Below are 21,040 nucleotides of genomic sequence, written 5' to 3' on the forward strand. Positions count from 1 at the left end.
TGTGCGTGTATTAGTGTGTGTGTTAATGTGTGTGTGTGCGTGCGTGTGTTAATGTGTGCGTGTGTTAATATGTGTGTGCGTGGGTGTGTTAGTGTGTGTGTGTGCGTGCGTGTATTAATGTGTGTTAGTGTGTGCGTGTGTTGATGTGGGTGTGTGTGCGTGTGTTAATGTGTGTGTTAATGTGTGTGCGTGTGTTAGTGTGTGTGTGCGTGTGTGTTAATGTGTGTGTGTGTTAATGTGTGTGTATGTGCATGTGTGAATGTATGTGTGTGTGTGTTAATGTGTGTGTATGTGCGTGTGATAATGTGTGTGCCTGTTAATGTGTGTGTGTGCGTGTGTTAGTGTGTTAGTGTGTGTGTGTTAGTGTGTGTTAATGTGTGTGAGTGTGTGTGTGCCCGTGTGTTAATGTGTGTGCGTGCGTGTGTTAATTTGTGTGTGTGCGTGCGTGTGTTAATGTGTGTGTGTATTAGTGTGTGTGTGTTAATGTGTGTGTATTCGTGTGTGTGTTAATGTGTGTGTGCGTGCGTGTGTTAGTGTGTGTGAACGTGTGTTAATGTGTGTGTGCGTGTGTTTATGTGTGTGTGTGCGTGTGTTAATGTGTGTGTTAATGTGTGTGTGTATTAGTGTGTGTGTGTACGTGCGTATGTTAATGTGTGTGTGTGCGTGTGTTAGTGCATGCGTGCGTGTGTTAATGTGTGTGTGTATTAGTGTGTGTGTTAATGTGTGTATATTTGTTTGTGTGTGTTAATGTGTGTGTGTGTGCGTGTGTTAATGTGTGTGTTAATGTGTGTGTATTAGTGTGTGTGTGTGTGCGTGCGTGTGTGTGTTAATGTGTGTGCGTGCGTGTGTTAATGTGTGTGCGTGCGTATGTGCGTTAATGTGTGTGTGTATTAGTGTGTGTTAATGTGTGTATATTCGTGTGTGTGTATGTGTGTATGTGTGTGTGTTAATGTGTGTGTTAATGTGTGTGTTGGTTAATGTGTGTACGTGCGTGTGTTAATGTGTGTGTGTGCGTGCGTGTGTTAATGTGTGTGCGTGGGTGCGTGTGTTAATGTGTGTGTATTAGTGTGTTTGTTAATGTGTGTATATTCGTGTGTGTTAATGTGTGTGTGCGTGCGTGTGTGAGTGTGTGTGCGCGTGTGTTAATGTGTGTGTGTGTGCGTGTGTTAATGTGTGTGTGCGTGTGTTAATGTGTGTGCGTGTGTTAGTGTGTGTGTGCGTGTGTTAATGTGTGTGTGCGTGCGTGTGTTAATGTGTGCGTGTGTGTTAATGTGTGTGCGTGGGTGTGTGTGTGTGTTAATGTGTGTTAGTGTGTGCGTGTGTTAGTGTGTGTTTGTGCGTGTGTTAGTGTGCATGTGTGTTAATGTATTTGTGTGCGTGTGTTAATGTGTGTGTGCGCGAGTGTTAATGTGTGTTAGTGTATGTGTGTGTTTGCGTGTGTGTTAATGTGTGTGCGTGTGTTAGTGTGTGTGTTAATGTGTGTGTGTGTGTGTGTTAATGTGTGTGTGTGCGTGCGTGTGTTAATGTGTGTGCGTGCGTGCGTGTGTTAATGTGTGTGTGTATTAGTGTGTGTGTTAATGTGTGTATATTCGTGTGTGTGTTAATGTGTGTGTGCGTGCGTGTGTTAGTGTGTGTGTGCGTGTGTTAGTGTGCGTGTGTGTTAATGTGTGTGTGTGCGTGTGTTAATGTGTGTGTATGTGCGTGTGTTAATGTGTGTGTGTGCGTGTGTGTGTTAATGTGTGTGTTAATGTGCGTGTGTGCTTGTGTTAATGTGTGTGTGTGCGTGTGTTAATGTGTGTATTAATGTGCGTGTGTGCGTGCGTGTGTTAATGTGTGTGTTAATGTGCATGTGTGCGTGCGTGTGTTAATGTGTGTGTGCGCGTGCGTGTGTTAATGTGTGTGTGCGTGCATGTGTTAATGTGTGTGTTAATGTGCGTGTGTGTTAATGTGTGTGCGTGTGTTAATGTGTGTGTGCGTGTGTTAATGTGTGTGTTAATGTGCGTGTGTGCGTGCGTGTGTTAATGTGTGTGTTAATGTGCGTGTATGCATGTGTGTCAATGTGTGTGTGTGCGTGCATGTGTTAATGTGTGTGTTTGCGCGTGCGCGTGTTAATGTGTGTGTGCGTGCATGTGTTAATGTGTATGTTAATGTGCGTGTGTGTTAATGGGTGTGCGTGTGTTAATGTGTGTGTGTGTGCGTGTGTTAATGTGTGTGTTAATGTGTGTGTGTGTGCGTGTGTTAATGTGCGTGTGTGCGTGTGTGTTAATGTGTGTGTTAATATGCGTGTGTGCGTGCGTGCGTTAATGTGTCTGTGTGCGTGCGTGTGTTAATGTGCGTGTGTGTTAATGTGTGCGCGTGTGTTAATGTGTGTGTGTGCGTGTGTGTGTTAATGTGTGTGTTAATGTGCGTGTGTGCGTGCGTGTGTTAATGTGTGTGTGCGTGTGTTAATATGTGTGTGTGTGCATGCGTGTGTTAATGTGTGTGTGTGTTAATGTGTGTGCGTGCGTGTGTCAATGTGTATGTGTGTGTATTAGTGTGTTGTGGGGAGCGTCGCGGTTAGCGAGCCGCGCTACGAAGTTGGCGACCCGGGATCGATTCCCGCTCACTGCCAACACCGGTGACGAATATTTGAACCCGGTTCTGGGCCTCCCCTAGGTCGACTCAGCCTAAAATGAGTACTTGGTGTGGTGTGAAAATATCGAAACTTGGGAGACAAAGGCGCCCGGGCGTGGTGCTGGCCTCCCACCCCCTCGTGTACCGTGTCGGCCTTCATAGGCGCTCGTTAACATCACTTGCCCCAACAGTGCGTCAAGGCTATACGGGGGATCTTTGTCTTTGCATATATTACCGTGTTGTGGGGAGCGGTAGTGCAGCAGGTGAGCGTGGCCGCGCTACGAACCCGGCGACGCGAGTTCAATTCCTGCTCGCGGCCGCCAACACCCAGTGACGATCATCTGAACCGATCCTTTGGCCTCCCGCTAGGTCGACTCAGCCGCAAATGATCACCTGGTGCTGTGAGTCGGTACGGCCCCCATCGTGCGCCGCCCTTCCCAGGCCGGCTACAGCCCCACGGCACTTGCCCCCAACATTCGGAGGAATCTTTGTGTGTGTGCGCCGCGTCGCTAAATTGTCACGCGTTGCATTCCGCGCTCAACGCAATGCCATCAAATGCCAAGGTGTCTGTGCGCTTGCGTGGGCGTGTGCGCACGGTGGTGTCATGCAGTGCTGTGTATGCACATGCACGTGTATTGCATGCATGGGTATGCATGCATGGGTCTTTGTGTGTGTCTGTGTGTATGCCTGGTTGACCCACACACACACACACAGGTCGACTCAGCCTCAAATAAGTACCCGGTGCGGGGAGACAAAGGCGGCCGGGCGTGGTGCTGGCCACCCACCCCGCACGTGTGCGCCGTGCCGGCCTTCATAGGTGCTGCTGCTCGCTAACAGCACTTGCCCCGGCAGTCTGTTAGAGGCTACACGGGGCATCTTTGTTTCTGTGTGTATTGGGAGCGGGCGTGGAATGACGGCCCGAGTTCGATTCCCTTTCGTGGCCAAACGTCGGTGGCGAATATCGGAACCGGTCCTGGGCCTCCCCTAGGTCGACTCAGCCTTAGAACCGAGTAACTGGGCGTGGTGCGTAACCATCAGTCGTGGGGAGACAAAGGCGTTCGGGCGGGGTGTTGACCGATCCCGTCTCGCGGTCACCATTGCACACGAAGTCAATGTATGCGATGGTTATTCTGTTCATTGAATTATGCAATCGGCATGCCCATGCATTCCACATACGTGAGTGCATTGCATTGCGTACGCATGCCGTAACTGTGTGCATTGTACGTTGAGCGTGTGCCACACAGATTGCATTCTCCACCGCATTGCATAAGCAAGTTAGAATGCACCTAACAACATAGGTTTGCATGTGCACTTGTGCTACATTGTACATGCTATCTCTCTTGTGCACATTGTATATATACAGGGCACCATCATACCCGCTCTGGGTCATTGCCCGAAACGTCGCCCATGTTTTGATTAAGGCCACACGCGCGCGCACACAACGTGATTGACGGATGTGGTGAGTGTCTTTAATATAGGGCACGAGTATTGGGACAATGGCACACACACACGCGCACGCACGCGCGCGCTCCTAATCCATTGCATTGTATTGCATTGAAGGCGCGCGCGCCACGTGACAAAAGGGGGCAAAGCCACAGACAAAGGTCCCCCGGGTAGCCCACCACAGGCTGCCGGGGCAAGTGTTATTAGCGAGGAGCAGGGCACACGCCGGTGGTGTGGTAGGAGAAGACAAAAAAACACGCCTGACCGCCTTTGTATCACTGGCACATGTATCGAACACAGCTACCCCCCACCCGATACTCGCTCCGTGCTCGGATATTCAACGCTGCCGACACTGAATACTGTACAATTGCAGTACATACGATGTATAGTACCGTCTAAGTACAGTTTTATATTTTACGTCATCATCATTCGACAGACCTCTGTCAATTCGCTGCTCGATGAAGGCCTCCCGTGTTGTTTGACCATACTTCACCGCGCTGGTCAGGGGGCTTGTTGTGTGTGCGCGTGTGTCAACGTGTGTGCGTGTGTATGAGAGTGGTGTGTGTGTGTGTGTGCATTAGTGTGGGGGAGCGGTAGCGTAGCAGTTAGTGATACGCTGTGCTTTGAACCCAGCAACCCGGGTTCGATTTCCGCTCACGGCCAACACCGGTGACGATTATCTGAACCGGTCCTGGGCCCTCCCCTAGGTCGACTCAGCCTCAAAAGGACTACCTGGTACGGAACGTAATCGTTGTGCCCGGGACCGTGGCCGGGAATCGAACCCACGAGTTAGCACGTGGTTGGAACCGTTGGGGGGGGGTGAGTTTAAAGCGCAGTACCCTAACCATTGCGCCACCGCTCCCCGCTGCCACAACTGGAGATAGCGGCCGTCCATAAATGACGTCTCGCGATTTTTTACGATTTTTTACCCCCCCCCCCCCCGTCACACGGCGTCACAAAAAGTCAAACCCCCCCTCAAATATGACGACACAAAGCTCTGCCCCCCCCCCCCCCAATAAAACATGCTTCAAATCGCTTTAAACTATTGTCATTGTAATGCGTATTTAATGTGGCGCTGCACTCTAATGTTGTAGGAGAAAACATTTACTAAAAAGTAGATTTAATTAAGTAGAACGTGTTGTCTATATTTATTTAAAGTTGCGCATTTTGATGTGACGTCGCATTTCTCACCACCCCCCCCCCCCCCAGGTGCGTGACGTCACTTATGGACGGCCCCATACAACGTGGCATGAACTGGATAGTCAGGTTTGACTCACTTATCTGGCTTCCGTGAATGGTTTACGGGGCGTCCTTTTGGCGAAAAGCACGGGTTGAAACGTACAGACACACAAAGATCCCCCGTGTAGCCTTCACAGACTGTTGGGGCAAGTGCTGTTAGCGAGCACCTATGAAGGCTGAAACGGCGCACGAGGGGGTGGGTGGCCAGCACCACGCCCGGCCGCTTTCGTGTGGTCTGAAATTGAATACACACCAAACCAGGTGCTAATTTAAGGCTGAGTCGACCTAGGAGAGCCCCATATTAATCACTGATGTGCGCAAACTACTGCACACTTGCCTACATTTCCCCCTCGCCTAAGCCGATCTAAAACACGACGCCAACCCCTAACACTGTTCCTAACACTACCCCTACCATACCACTAACACTAACCGTACCCACACACTAACCCTACCCCTAATACTAACATTAACCCGAACATTAAATATACTCCTAACACTCCTCACGTTAACCCTAGCAGAATATTGCTGCCCAGTTGGCTTAAGAAATTCACACTGGTCGCGTCAGAGACACTGGTCCAATACTGCCCAGAACCTGGGTTCAAGTCCCGGGTCTGGGTCTCTCTCTCTGTAGGTTCATGATGGCCCTGTCAGAGACACTGAGTGAACATCACTGAGATCCTGGGTTCAAGCCCTGGGTCTGGGTCTCTCTCTCAGTAGGTTCATGATGGCCGTGTCAGAGACACTGAGTGAACATCACTGAGAACCTGGGTTCAAGCCCTGGGTCTGGGTCTCCCTCTCTGTAGGTTCATGATGGCCGTGTCAGAGACACTGAGTGAGCACCACTGAGATCCTGGGTTCAAGCCCTGGGTCTGGGTCTCTCTCTCTCTGTAGCTTTAAAATGGCCGTGTCAGAGACACTGAGTGAACATCACTGAGTACCTGGGTTCAAGCCCTGGGTCTGGGTCTCTCTCTGTAGCTTCACAATGGCCGTGTCAGAGACACTGAGTGAACATCACTGAGAACCTGGGTTCAAGCCCTGGGTCTGGGTCTCCCTCTCTGTAGGTTCATGATGGCCGTGTCAGAGACAGAGTGAGCACCACTGAGATCCTGGGTTCAAGCCATGGGCCTGGGTCTCTCTCTCTGTAGGTTCACAATGGCCGTGTCAGCAAGCAATGTTTGCCCTGTTCAACTGCGCGCATACACACACCGTGCCCTTTGGCAGCTGTTCAGCTGGCGATCATTTATTTATAGGAAGTTAAAATCACAAGACACCAAATGATAATTCATATATCTCTCCCCCTAAAAACATTCGAAACTAAACTCTTTCATTTTTGCATGGAAATGTTCTTTAGATATTTTTGTGCGTTAAAAACATATTTTTCCATCACACATATATATATATTTATATAGTCCTTTGACCATACACTCACCAAGCTGCTCAGTGCGGGGTTGGTGAATGGAATTTGTGCTCGGGACCAGTTTCGGATGTATTCGCCGCAGTCGGCAAGGAATTCATGATACATTTTTTGGTATGGCATCTTTTTAAATTCCCCAATTCTATGCCAATTGTGCCGTGGTGCCATCACGAGACGAGGAATCAGCGGGCAAATCTCTCAGAGCGGCGCACCCTCCTCCGTGTTCTTGGAGAACGGCCTGCGGAAGCAGATATCACAGAGCTGCCTCCGAGATCCCTCCTCCTTCGTATTCAATCAACTCGCGACACTTGAGGACGCGGTTTAATCACAACTCAGTATATGGGTCTCTGTGATTCTATGGGTCTCTGTGTGAATCTAGAGGTTTCTGTGTGAGTCTACGGGTCTCTGTGTGAATCTACGGGTCTCTGTATTCATCTTGGGTGTTTCTGTGTGAGTCTATGGGTCTCTGTGTGAGTCTACGTGTCTCTGTGTGAGTCTGTAGGTGTTTGTGTGAGTTTATGGGCCTCTGTGATTCTATAGGTCTCTGTGTGAATCTATGGGTTTCTGTGTGAGTCTACGGGTCTCTGTGTGAGCCTATGGTTCTTTGTGGGAATCTACTGGTCTCTGTATGAGTCTAGGGGTCTTTGTGCGGGTCTATGGGTCTCTGTATTAATCTACGGGTCTCTGTGTGAGTCTATTGGTGTCTGTGTGATTCTATGGGTATATGTGTGAATCTACGGGTATCTGTATGAATCTATGGGTTTATGTGTGAGTTTCTGGCTCTCTGTATGAATATGTGGGTTTGTGTGTGAGTCTATGGGTCTCTGTGTGAGTCCAGGGGTGTCTGCGTGAGTCTATGGGTCTCTGTATGAATCTATGGGTCTGCATTTGAGTTAACGGTTCTCTGTGTGAGTCTAAGGTCTCTGTGTGAGTCTACGGGTCTCTGTATCAGTCTATGGCTTTCAATGTAAGTCTACGGGGGTCGTTGTTGCGAGTCACTGCTGACCAAGCACGACATTTGAGGACCCCTCCACCCTCCCCACGCGTGGTTGGGGTGGCTAAAATCCGGGATCTCGGCAACGCAAAGCTCGCAAAAACATATATTTATTAATTTATATGTAAAACCCCTTTATTTATTAATTAAGCTACCCCGCTGCGCAACGCGCGCCACGGGTTAAAGAGGGTGGCGGTGTTGGAGCCCAAGAGAGAGGCGCGCGCGCTCCGTAAGTCTCGTTACCTCGTTACCAGGGCGACGCGGGGCATTCTCATCATTGGCGGAAGATTTTTGATGGGGGGGGGTGACACTCTTTTTATTCGTTCTCTTCCTCTGGCGTAAGGATCTCACTTGGATGGCGACGATGCGGTTACGGGTGTCGAGGTTGGCCGCTGTTCGGTTGTCGGTCGCGAATCCGCCCGTCGCGTGCATTAAAAAAACTACAAAAAAAAAACCACACCACGTGTTGTTTGTGAGTTTAATTGCTGGTCGAAGTTGACTTAGCATTCGGTCAATTCGATCGTTGTCATCACCCACCGCCATCGTCATAATCATCAATGGCAGTAGCAGAAGCATCATAAGCAACGGATGCAGAAATGTCAGCAGCATCGGTGGCATCATCTGCAGCAACAGCGGAAAGAGCATAATTATTATCATCAGCAGCAGCAGCAGCATCAGAATCATTGTAATCGGATGCAGCATCAGTAGCGACTCCGGAATTTTCATCAGCATTGCTACAACCACTGTCATCATCGGCAATAGCAGCAGCAACATCATCCTCATCAGCAGCTTCACCATCATCACCACATTTACAACCACCACCACCATCATCATCTCTGCACCAGGGCTCATTACATAGCTATCGTGGGTTCTGCCATGCTAATGTAGAATTTCCACCGTTGGCTCAGCACCGCCAGCGGAGATTATTGCTGCAGCACGCTCGCGCATTTCTCGGAGGGAAAGGGGTTAACTTGCCTAATCCTGCTTAATAGGATTATGAGACTTGAGTTTCGAAATTATTTGATTATATTTCGTCTCATTAATTTAACCTTTCAGAGTCAAAAAGCTGCTCAACGGGGGGCATCGAGGCATTATCCCTTGTCTCCCGTGCACAGCTCTGCAGAGCCACTGGTGGGAATTCCACATGCGTATGACGGGGGCGAGTCCATCCACAGGACGGCCACTGAGAAAGCGGTGCTCGTCATACAGGGTGCTCCAAAACAAAATGTGAACACTTCTGAGAATTTGCAACAATAACCACGAGAAATGTGCCTCCTCCGGGCACTTGAGAACCACCTGGAGAAGATTCCAGGCACGCGTTGACAATGATGGCGAACAAGTGGCAGACTCTTTGAAGCTATTAACATACATTTCTTATCGCGTTACAGCGCGCTACCCGTTCTGTTTCGATTAAAAACGATCGTCCCATGTAAGTGTCAACATTTTTTTGAAGCGCTCTGTATTTTATCAGCGCCGGAAGGAGGGTTCATGGGCCGAGTCAGCCTCAACCCCCTACACCCCTCGCGCCAGCCGGGTAATTGAACTCAAGCGCTGAGCTGAGCGGGCCGCGCGTGTTTCACTGTTACTGGGAATCACGCAAGCGAACCATGTCTCGTGGTCGAGACTGGTGATGGAGTGGCAGCCAAGGAAGGGGAACCTGCTGAGAGAAACTCGGTATTTGTGGCTGTGCAGGACTCTGTGTGAGCCGATGGGTTTCTGTGGAATATATGGGTTTGTGTGCGAGTCTATGGGTTTCTGTGAAATATGTGGGTTTGTGTGAGTCTATGGGTTTCTGTGAAATATATGGATTTGTGTGGAATATGTGGGTTTCTGTGCGAGTCTATGGGTTCCTGCACTAGTATATGGGTTTATGTGCGAGTCTATGGGTTTCTGTATGTTTTCCGTTGAGCTTCTTTATCGCTGTACGTAGTCGACTGTGATCATGGGAGGTGCAGAGGAAGGACAACCAACTAAACCCCAAAAGCCGTCTGTGTGTGAGTCTACGGTTTTGTGTGCGAGTCTATTGGTTTCTGTGCGAATTTATGGGTTTCTGTGTGAGTCTATGATTTTATGTGCAAGTCTATGGGTTTCTGTGCGAGTCTATGGGTTTCTGTGCGAGTCTATGGGTTTCTGTGCGAGTCTATGGGTTTCTGTATGTATGTTGAACTTCGTTCTCGCCGTACGTAGTCAACCGTAATACTCGGAGGTGCGGAGGAAAGACAATAAGCGAAACCCAAATCACCATTTCTGTGTGTGTCTATGGGTTTATGTACGAGTTTATGGGCCTCTGTATGAGTGTATTGGTTTGTGTTCGAGTATCTGGGTTTCTGTGGAATATATGGGTTTCTGTGCGAGCCTATGGGTTTTTGTGGAATTTTTTTGTGCGAGCCTATGGGTTTGTGCGCGAGCCTATGGGTTTCTGTGTGAGCTTATGGATTTCTGTGCGAGTCTATGGGTTTTAGTGCGAGTCTATGGGTTTGTGTGCGAGTCTATGGGTCTCTGTGCCAGCCTATGTGTTTCTGTGCGAGTCTATGGGTTTGTACGTCAGTGTTTGGGGTTTCTGTTTGAGTCACCGGTGACCGGGAAGAGAACCAATCAACTCGCTGCACTTGAGAACGCGGAGTTAATTGCTGTGGTTGGGGCTAAAGACGGGGATTTTAACCCAGGGTCACAGTAGTGCCGGATCAACGCCTCTGACGCGGCCACTGTGAACCCGACATAAAGAGACTCAGAACAATGTATTTATGCTGGAGGAATTCGATGAGTTATAGAGTTTTTTTTTCACAAACATCCATTATTAAAACTTTCGGGGCCCACCACGACAACCTTTTTTGTCATTTTCATATATATATAATTTAGCAGCTGCGGACAATTTTGATTTTTTTTCTCAAAGAAATTAATTAGTAAAGAATTTCCCGTTGACGCCACGAGAAATCAATTGGGCATTAAAGAAATAGAATTTCATTAAATCTGTATTATTGAACAAAGACAAAGATCCCCGTGTAGCCTGTTGGAGCAAGTGCCGTTAGCGAGCACCTCTGAAAGCCGGCACCGCACACGAGGGGGTGGGTGGCCAGCACCACGCCCGACCGCCTTTGTCTCCCTAGTGATGATGTTTACACACCGCACTAGGTACTCACTTGAGGCTGAGTCGACCTAGGGGAGGCCCAGGACCGGTTCAGATCATCGTCACCGGTGTTGGTGGCCGTGAGCGGGAATCAAACTCGGGTCGCACACGCGAGCTGATCCGACTGTGCGCTCCCGCCAGTGGATATTGTCTCGGGCTGTGTTCCTCCTCCTCCTCCTTGAGCTGATCTTCCGTCATCCATCTTGGCCAGGGCTCGGCAAAGCTGCGGCGCTTTAATGACTGCTTCGCCACGGTGGCTAGGAGATGTTAACTACCTCGCCTGGTACGCAGGAGGTCGTGGGTTCGATCCAGACCCTGACGCCTGCTGCTGTATATTTGGAGTTTGCGCGTCTCTCTCTCATTATCATAACGGTGGCTAGGAGATGTTAACTACCTCGCAGAGTATACAAGAGGTCGTGGATTCGATCCCGACCCTAATGCCTGCTGCTGTATATTTGGAGTTTGCGTGTCTCTCTCCCCGTGGTCGCGTGAGTTTTTCTCCGGTCCCCCGGTTTTTCCCTCCACGTTTAGAATCAACGTTTCGAGTGTTTGGCTGCAATACGTTTACACACCATGACCATCAGCCACCGGGGTTGAGTTATCATTTGTGATCGCCAGGGTCGCTCCTGAAAAATAGCTAAATAGCTCAGTGGGGCTTACCTGCTATAATAAAAATATCAATAGTTTATAGTTTTACTTTAGGTTATATTGCCAAGGCTCTTCTTGTTATTTTGGTTGCAGACCCCCTGGTGTTGACCAACGTCAGCCATCATAACCGCGACGCGTGATACCGCTACATGGTTAAATAAAGGAACTTCAATCACGGGATGCACTGAATCTCAATTGGCTCTCGCTCAGTTAAATAAAGGAACGGCAATGACTCTAAGGTGAGCATGACCTCCTAATTGCACTGAGCCAGCCAATGTAACGTGGACATTCCGCGTTCCCCTGACGGGGCCAGCCTATCCAATGGGCGGGCGTGGTGGTAACGAGAGGGTTGTAATGAGAGTGAATGCATTCCCGAAGGGCTCGCGAGCACACATGGCTCTGCCCATATAAGGGCATTGGAATAGAGGAAAGCTGCGTGTGTGGGTGGCTGTATGCTTGTGTACACGTGCTTGCGCGCGCGTGTGTGTGTGTATACGCGCGCGTGTGTGGAGGGAGGGGAGCGGCGGTGCACCGGTCAGCGCGCTGCGCTAAAAAAAAACCCTGGTGGGATCCGAGTTCGCGTCCCGCTCACGGCCAACGCCGGTGATGAATAACTGAACCCGGTCCTGGGTCTCCCCTAGGTCGATTCAGCCTCAAATGAGTACCTGGTGCGGTGTGTAAACATCGCGTGGTGCTGGCCACCCATCCCCTCGTGTATCGTTGCCGGCCTTCATAGGTGCTTCTCGCTAACAGCACTTGCCCCAACAGTCTTTTAAGGATATACGGAGGATCTTTGTCTTTGTTTGGTGAGCGGTCGGGTAGCGGTTCGCGCGCTGCGCTACGAACCCGGCGACCCGAGTTCGATTCCCGCTCACGGACAACACCGGTGACGATTATCTGAACCGGTCCTAGGCCTCCCCTAGGTCGACTCAGCCTCAAATGAGTACCTGGTGCGGTGTGTAAACATCGCCACTGGGGAAACAAAGGCGGTCGGGCGTGGTGCTGGCCATCCACCCCCTCGTGAATCGTTGCCGGCCTTCATAGATGCTAGTCGCTAACAGCATTTGCTCCTGCAGTCTGTGAAGGCTATACGGGGCATCTTTGTCATTGTAACATCGGCACAGCGCAACAAACCCGGCGACCCGAGTTCGATTCCCGCTCACGGCCACCAACACCCAGTGAGGATTATCTGAACCGGTCACGGGCCTCCCCTAGGTCGACTCGGCCTCAAATTAGTACCTGATGCGGTGTGTAGTTAAAATAATCGCTGGGGAGACAAAGGCGACCGGGCGTGGTGGTTCTGGCCATCCACCCCCTCGTGTGCCATATGAGCCCTCAGTGGTGCTCGCTAACAGCACTTGCCCCAATCGCCCGTGTGGGCTACATGGAGGATCTTTGTCTTTGGCTGCAGTGTCACGAGACACCGTCTGACAAAGCAACAGCTGCAGCAACCCGAAGAGAATGAGTCAAGCAGCTGATGATGATTGTAGTGGTGATGATGGTGATAATAGTGGTGGTGATAATAGTGGTAATGATGATAGTGGTGGTAATTATGATAATGATAGTGGTGGTGATGATAGTGGTGGTGATAGTGATGGTGATGACAGTGGTGATGATAGTGATGGTGATGATAGTGGTGGTGGTGATGACAGTGGTGATGATAGTGGTGATGACTGGCTATAATTATTGTGATGATAATGGTAGTAGTAATGATGATGATAGTGGTGATGACAGTTGAGTGCGATAATGATGGTGGTGAGAGATTTTTGGCAATGATGCTGATTATTACGATGACGACGACACTACTAAAGATGATGCTTTCACTTCACTACAATGGCAAAGGGCTGTACATCACACTCCTAAAGTACTCGAATAAAATGTCATTGAATACATAATATCGGTCATCTGCCCAGGAAAGCCTCGCGGAGTCTCAAGACTAATTTTTAAGAGGGTCCTGTCACGTCAAGGGTGTTTGCCAGTGAGTCCCGTGAGTAACGAGGGAATTGGGGGGAAGCAATCCAGAGACACCAAGAGAATCCCCAGGAGAGATCGGTGGGGGTGGGGGTGGTGGTGGTGGTGTTGGTGACATAAATCTCCGCACAGATAGATTCAGTCATCCACTCAAAAATACTTCAATCCTCCGAGGTTTGTCTGGGCACTGACCACACTCCTGTACTGCACTGCCGTCAATACGAGTGTGGCCGTAACAAAAATAAAGCATAGGCGACGTTTCGGATATCGACCCTTCTCCATAGCACACAGAGAGGCCAGAGAGCCAGAGAGCTAGAGAGGGGGTGGGATATGAGAGTTGGAAACTGCACTTGCTCACACCCTGATGATAATTAAATACAACAACAAAATAATAATGTTTTATTTAGATTTAAAGCTTTCGTGACTGCAGGGATTCGTCTTCTTGGTTATTTCGGAAAAGTCACGTAGAAGGGAAATAATAAAAATAAAACATAAGAAAATATTTGTATTACTTTATTATTTCCCTTCTACGTGACTTTACCGAAACAACCAAGAAGAATAATGTTTTAATAGGGCAAATAAATATTTACCCTCGTAAAATATTGAATACGTACCAGACAAGCCCCCCCCCAAACTCGTGTTAATAATGAAAACAATAACCTACATGTACAGGGTGCTTCAAAAAAATGTGAACACTTCCGAGAATGTGCAACAACACCACGAGAAATGTGCTGCCTCCGGGCTCTGGAAAAGAGTCCAGGCACGCGTTGACAACGATGGCGAACAAGTGGGAGACTCTTTGACTTTTGTGAAGCTATCAACGTTACATTTGTTATCGTGTTTACAGCGCATCGTTATTATACGTTCGTTTTCCGTGAACAAACGACGGCCCCGTGTAAGTGTTAACATCTTTGTTCAAACACCCTGTCTTTCTCGGGGCGCCTTCGGCTTCGTCGGATCTCTCCGTTCAAAGACTCAATAAAAAAAAAGCCACCAGTGCCCTCTGCTGGCCGCACGGCGCAGACCAAGACTCGCATGGCCAGGCGGCCGCTGGTCGCCTTTCTCAAAGCGAGCGGCTCGGGTGCTGGGGGGCTTTGAACCAGCACTGTGGGGGGGCTACGGTCGGGGGGGGGGGTGGTGGATCAGCGCACAGATGGTGTTGTGAAACTCCCTTCTTCGGAGGTGGGCGTGGGGTAAGCAAGGTAAGCAATGTTAACGCGTTTCGCGTTTGTCGGAGGGCTTTCGCGACCAATATTATCCATGCGAGTGGGGGGGGGGGGTTAGATCGTGTAACCCCCCCCCCCCCCCCCAATATTCAAATCGGCTCAAAATGTCCCCCCCCCCCCCCAATATATTGATATTAAAAATATTTTTAAAAAATAATAATTGCTATGCTACGACAGGCAAACACGCACCGCCGTCCAAAATAATCGTTAGCAAATATAATCATGATCATAACTGATTTCTACTACCGGTTCTAGTATTAGGGTGTACTGAATTCTGCGTGTGGTTTGTCCAAGTTGAGTTGCCGTACCCCAGCAGTAGCCGTTGCTCGACTGCTGTGGGAAGTACAATCAATGTCGAACACCGTCCTGTCTCTCCATTTCATTACTTTCATATTTATTAAAAAGTGGGAAACTAGAATGTAATATGAGTGTTGCATAGGCTCTCTCGCTGTCGAGTGGAAACAAACGTTTTTGGTGAAAACGGGCCGATTTGCGATTGCTAATCAATCAACCATTTGGAAAGTTAATTGGAAAGCGAATTAGCCACACAATCACCCAGCCACTACGGGCGTATTGGACTAACGTTAATGTCGTTATTACGTTATATTTGTCAGAAAGGCCACGTGGAGTCTGAGTAAAGTGTCAAGCATTTATGTTGCGCTGCATGTGTCATATTTGTAGACAGTAGTAGCTTTCATTTATTGCATATTCGTATAGTACAGTGTATACTTGCTTATGATAATTAGCATTGTTAGTGTTTCTTTGATTCAAGTGCAAGCAGTTTTAGGGGGCGTCCATAAATGACGTCACGTGATTTTGACCCCCCCCCCCCTTCGTCACGACGTCACAAAAAGTCAGACCCCCCCCAAATATGACGTCACAAGGCTCTGCCCCCCCCCAAAAAAAAACTAAACATGCTTCAATTCGCTTTAAACTATTGTCACTGTAGTGCGTATTTAATGTGGCGCTGCACTCTGATGTTGTAGGAGAAAACATTTATTAAAAAGTATATTTAATTAAGTAGAACGTGTTGTCTATATTTATTTAAAGTTGCGCATTTTGATGTGACGTCACATTTCTCGAACGCCCCCCCTCGTCACACATCGTCACAAATGTCTGACCCCCCCCCTTAGGTGCGTGACGTCATTTATGGACGGCCCCTTATTACAGTCAGCTTTCATTCACAGCGAGTGTCATCATGAGGAAGAGGAAGGGTGGCAGATTTGTTTTTCTGAGGGGGGGGGGACCCCCAGACCCCCTGGAAGATTTTGTCCCTCCCAATGTTGACTCCATGGCTGCGGCCTTGGTGTAAAATATCAATGGTGTGTCGTTAAACCCGCCACCACCCGACAGGCGATTAGTAAGGGGTTTGTCACGTAGAGACAACGTATCAACTCGTTAGGGGCCGTCCATAAATGACGTCACGCACCTAAGGGGGGGGGGGGTCAGACATTTGTGACGATGTGTGACGAGGGGGGGGGGGGGGTTGGGAAATGTGACGTCACATCAAAATGCGCAACTTTAAATTAACATAGACAACACGTTCTACTTATATAAATAGACTTTTTAATAAATGTTTTCTCCTACAATATCAGAGTGCAGCGCCACATTAAATACGCACTAAAATGACAATAGTTTAAAGCGATTTGAAAGATGTTTTATTTTTTGGGGGGGAGGGGTAGAGCTTTGAGGGGGGGGTCTGACTTTTTGTGACGCCGTGTGACGATGGGGGGGGGTCAAAAATCGTCCACAATTGCGATGTCTTCGTACTCGAATTGTAAATATTGTGGGTTTACTCTCCAACACACCGATGTGCTGTACTAGTAACGAATTGGCATGTTTCTACGTAAATATATGGGTCTCTGTGTGTATATGGGTCTCTGCGTGAGTCTATGGGTGTCCATGTGAGTAAATGGGTCTCTGTGTGAATATATGGTTATCTGTGTGAGTATATGGCTATCTATGTAAGTCTATGGGTATCTGGGTAAATCTACGGGTCTCTATGTGAGTCTATGGGTCTCAATGTGAGTATATGGGTATATGTAAGTCTATGGGTCTCTGTGTGAGTCTATGGGTCTCTGTGTAAGTCTATGGATCTCTATGTGAGTCTATGGGTGTCTATGTGAGTATATAGGTATCTGTGAGTCTATGGGCCTCTTTGTAAGTCTATGGGTCTCCATGTGAGTCTGTGGGCCATTGTGTGAGTCTATGGGTCTCTGTTTGAGTCTGTGGCTCTCTGTGTGAGTCTAAGAGCAGATGGTGCGATGAGACTGTCAGGGTCGATGGTGGCGATCTTTGTTCGTCTCCTGTGCAGTAGCTGCGGGTTCTCGTGGAGGGTGTAGACGGTGATGGTAGCTATGTGGTGGTGATGGCAGCAGCGGTAATGGTGGTGGTGGTGGCGGCGGCGGTGATGGTGACGGTGGTGATGATGGTAGTGGCAGCGGTGATGATGATGATGATGGTGGCGGCGGTGATGATGATGATGGTGGTGGAGGCGGCGGTGATGATGATGGTGGTGGAGGCGGTGATGATGGTGGTGGAGGTGGTGATGATGATGGTGGTGGAGGCGGTGATGCCTCCCCTGCCGTATAGCCTGATTCGTATGTGGCTGATGTCACTTCGACTCAATGGCGGAGCGGTCGGGAGCTGGTTGACTAATTTAAATTGCCCAGTCGGTTTGGCTCAACGTGTCCTAAAAAGGTCAAACTTATCTGAAACAGCAGCGGAGAGCCATTTTTTCCCTTCCAAACAGTGCGTGCGAATTCCTGCGAGATGCAATTATAATTCACCGTCTGTGCCTCTCCTTCCCTGCCTCTCCCCCAGAGAGATGAAATCACGCGTGGACTTTAACCACGTGCAACGCGTCTCGTCAATTTATTTTTTTCCTTTCGCCCCACTCCACCTCCCATCTCTCCCAATTTTTTTTCGTTGTTCAAACCAATTATTTTCCGATCGCGTCGCCGCTGTTGGCGTCGTTTATTTATTTATTTGTTGTTCTTGTTGTTCGCCGTCGTCTTCAGGCCGAGAATTTCTCCTCCGGCCGACAGCCGTCTCAGGGGGAGCGAATGCGTGGGGCCCTGTTGAAGTAGACAGAGGGGTAACACGAAGTAGAATTTCGCGACCAATAGTATTCACAATGTAAGGTGTTATGGGTTAGGTCGCATGAGTGTAAATTTGTCGCAACCCTCCACCACCCGACACAGCCAATAATGTTTGTCCATGTAAACAAAAAGCGGCAATTGGTTACCGCATCAGCCCGCCGGTGTTGTTGGAGAGTAACTCATTTACTCTGTGGGCTGAAGCAGTAAACTAATTGAAACGCGTTGTTTACGTGACAAACCTCGCTGGCTGCGTCGGGTGGTGGAGGGTTACGACACATTCATACCTCCGCGATCTAACCCAAAAAAAACTTGATTATGAGACAGAGGGGGGGGGGGGGTGTTCCAAAACCCGGAACGGAACCCCGGAATGTCACTAAAGTTGGGCCCCTGGTGTCTCTGACATGGCCATTATGAACCCCCTGTAGGTCACACCCAGCCATATGAAGTTTCATGATGTTTGTGTGTGTGTGCGTGTTTAAGCAGGTGAGCGGTAGTGGTAGCGGTAAGCGCACTGCGATACGAATCCAGCGACCAGAGTTCAATTCCCGCTCACGGCCAGCACCTGTGGCGAATGTTTGAACCGGTTCTGGGCGTCCCCTAGGTCGACTCAGCCTCAAATGAGTACCCAGGTGCGGTGTGTATACATCGTCACTGGGGAGACAAAGGCGGCCAGGCGTGGTGCTGGCCACCCACCCTCTCGTGTGCCGTTGCCGGCCTTCACAGGTGCTCACTAACAGCACTTGCTCCAACAGTCTGTTACAGGCTATACGGGGGATCTTTGCCTTTGTTTAATCAGGTGAGCACTCAATAGACCAGGACAGAGTCTCCTCATTATCAAGAGTGAGTCGTGTCACAAAAATGACAGGAAGCGTGATCAATTAAATAAAGTGCAGCGACTGCAATGAAACGAGTAGAAATCAGACTCCCAAAAAGCCAACTCACCGAATGAGATATCGGAGAGGTCGCAAGTTACTCTGGGATGCCGAAAGGCAGTCCGAACTACGATTGTTAAGTCTTCATTGGGCGCACATTGAAGGGTCTCCGGGTTCTCTACGACTTTGATGGGTCACGTGTTGGCGGTGTGGGCTTCAGAAGGCGTCATTGGGGGAGTATCCGAAAAGCTCAAATGAATAAAACTCCTTCTAAGTTGGCCCCACGGGGTGAGGACATCCCCAAAGAGACAGAGAGTTCAACCTCCACTCGAGAGTTAGTCACTTCCAATTTTTTTGTGTGTTAATTTAAACCACAGCACAAACATCCTACGGCACAGTCTTAGTTTCTTTTGTCTCCAACGCACGGAGAACCTCCATTAAGATAGCCAGACTCTAGGACAAGAGTCAAGGCAAAGAATAAACATACGCTTCCCCACCCCCCCTTTGGCCTTCCCACCTGATTGCCTGACAAGTGACGACATCACATTTACACCCACCTCTAGTTAAGATCGAAACAGGCGGAGGTTTTCTCCACAACTCTCTGGCTGTCCTGTCCGCCTGACGATGCTTTTGGTTGTTGTTGTTGCTGTAATTACTGGCGAAGCGTCACGGTACTCAAACTGTAAATGCTGTAGTGGGTTTACTTTCCAACACACAACCGGTTATTGCTGAACTAGTAAACTACACTATACAGTACACTCTATACTATAATTGTAAATGTTGTAGTGGATTTACTCTTCAATACAACTGGTGTGTATTCAACTAATATACTACACTATACACTACTATACACTGCACTATATACTACGCGCTACACTATAATTGTAAATATTGTAGTGGGTTTACTGTCCAACATACAACCGGTGTGTGCTGAACTAGTAACGAATTGGCCTCGTTTTGTTTACGTGACAACCCCATTTACTAATTTTGCTGTGTGGTCGCGTAGTGGGCGGGATTAACGACACACATTTATATTTCGGCGATCTACCCCCCCCCCCCCTTTATTATAAATATTAACAGGATTTCCAAGGGATATAGAGCAAGAGGGTGACACAAGTCGCAAAAGCAACATGGACGTTAGCAGACCAAAACAAAGTCTGAAGAAGATCAACACAGTCCGAATAGAAAGACAGGTCAATCCAGCCTCCAGTGCTCAGCCACGGCAGCAGAGGTGGAGGAATTTGGGGGGGGGTGTTAAACGGCAAGCAGGTGCTTCACTTCACGCGAGACCGTAGGGTGGTGATTCGCTATAGCGCTCTTTCGTCCCGGATACACTTTTTTTTTACAGAAAAAAAATGAAAACCCGCTTACGAGCAAGAACACGCCACCTACTTAAGGACCCGGATCAGGGAACTCGTTCACGCGGCGAGGGGGAGCAGAGCCGCTGTTGCTCATCACAACTGATAATGCGGGTGTAATCTCCAGCGAAACATCGGACAAAATTTCCAAACTGTTGCTTGGCTTTCGCGGTTCCTCTGGTTTTATACAAATAAACCCCAAATCGATTGGCATTTTTTTGCCCACGTAACAACTCGATTTTATTGGCTCTATCAGGTGGCAGAGGGTAGAGCTGAAAACTGTCCCAAAAAATAACTAATTCTGAATCACACTTTTGGCCGTGACAGTCTATGTGTAATGACAGTATGCCATCTAGTGGCCATGGGTGTTAACTACGTGTGTGGGTGCAGCATAGAACGACACCAAATGTAGAATAGTACTTCTCGACACCAAGGAGGTTTGTAGAACCAGACGGAGACGAGGATTCTTACTTAAGGCTGCTTGCAGTTTATTCACTCATACACACTCTGTCCACTGTACACTCAGTGCTGGGTTACACTCTCTGCACTCGACGCTTACACCCGTTATGGCGCATGTCAGAACTCTGTCCTTTACGCGAACATCCCTTCAGCTACATCATGAGACCTCCTTTGCCAGTATTTAAATATGATAATAGGGGTTTCCTCTTTCTGGCAATAAAACAGGTGTTAAGATGTTCAAACACCAAACTGAAACCTTTGCAAGGAACCATGTCTGCATTAAGCACACATACTTGTGGTGAACATGCAAACAAAAAAACATGAGACAGCTTTCTTTGAAGAAAGCTTTAAAGAAAACTGTCTCTGGTGTGGATCAATCAGTTTCAAAGACAATGCACATACTGTCAGATAATGTTGTTTTGTTTGCATGTTCACCACAATTGTACGTGGTTAATGCAGACAGTTTGGTGTTTTAACATCTTAACACCTGTTTTATTGCCAGAAAGGGGAAACCCCTATTATCATTATCCCTTCAGCTATCTACGCCCCGGTACGGCTCCCCTTTGTCTACCCAC

Source organism: Lampetra planeri, chromosome 58 (assembly GCF_965212315.1).
Source record: "Lampetra planeri chromosome 58, kcLamPlan1.2.h2, whole genome shotgun sequence".
In the NCBI taxonomy this organism is placed as follows: domain Eukaryota; kingdom Metazoa; phylum Chordata; class Hyperoartia; order Petromyzontiformes; family Petromyzontidae; genus Lampetra; species Lampetra planeri.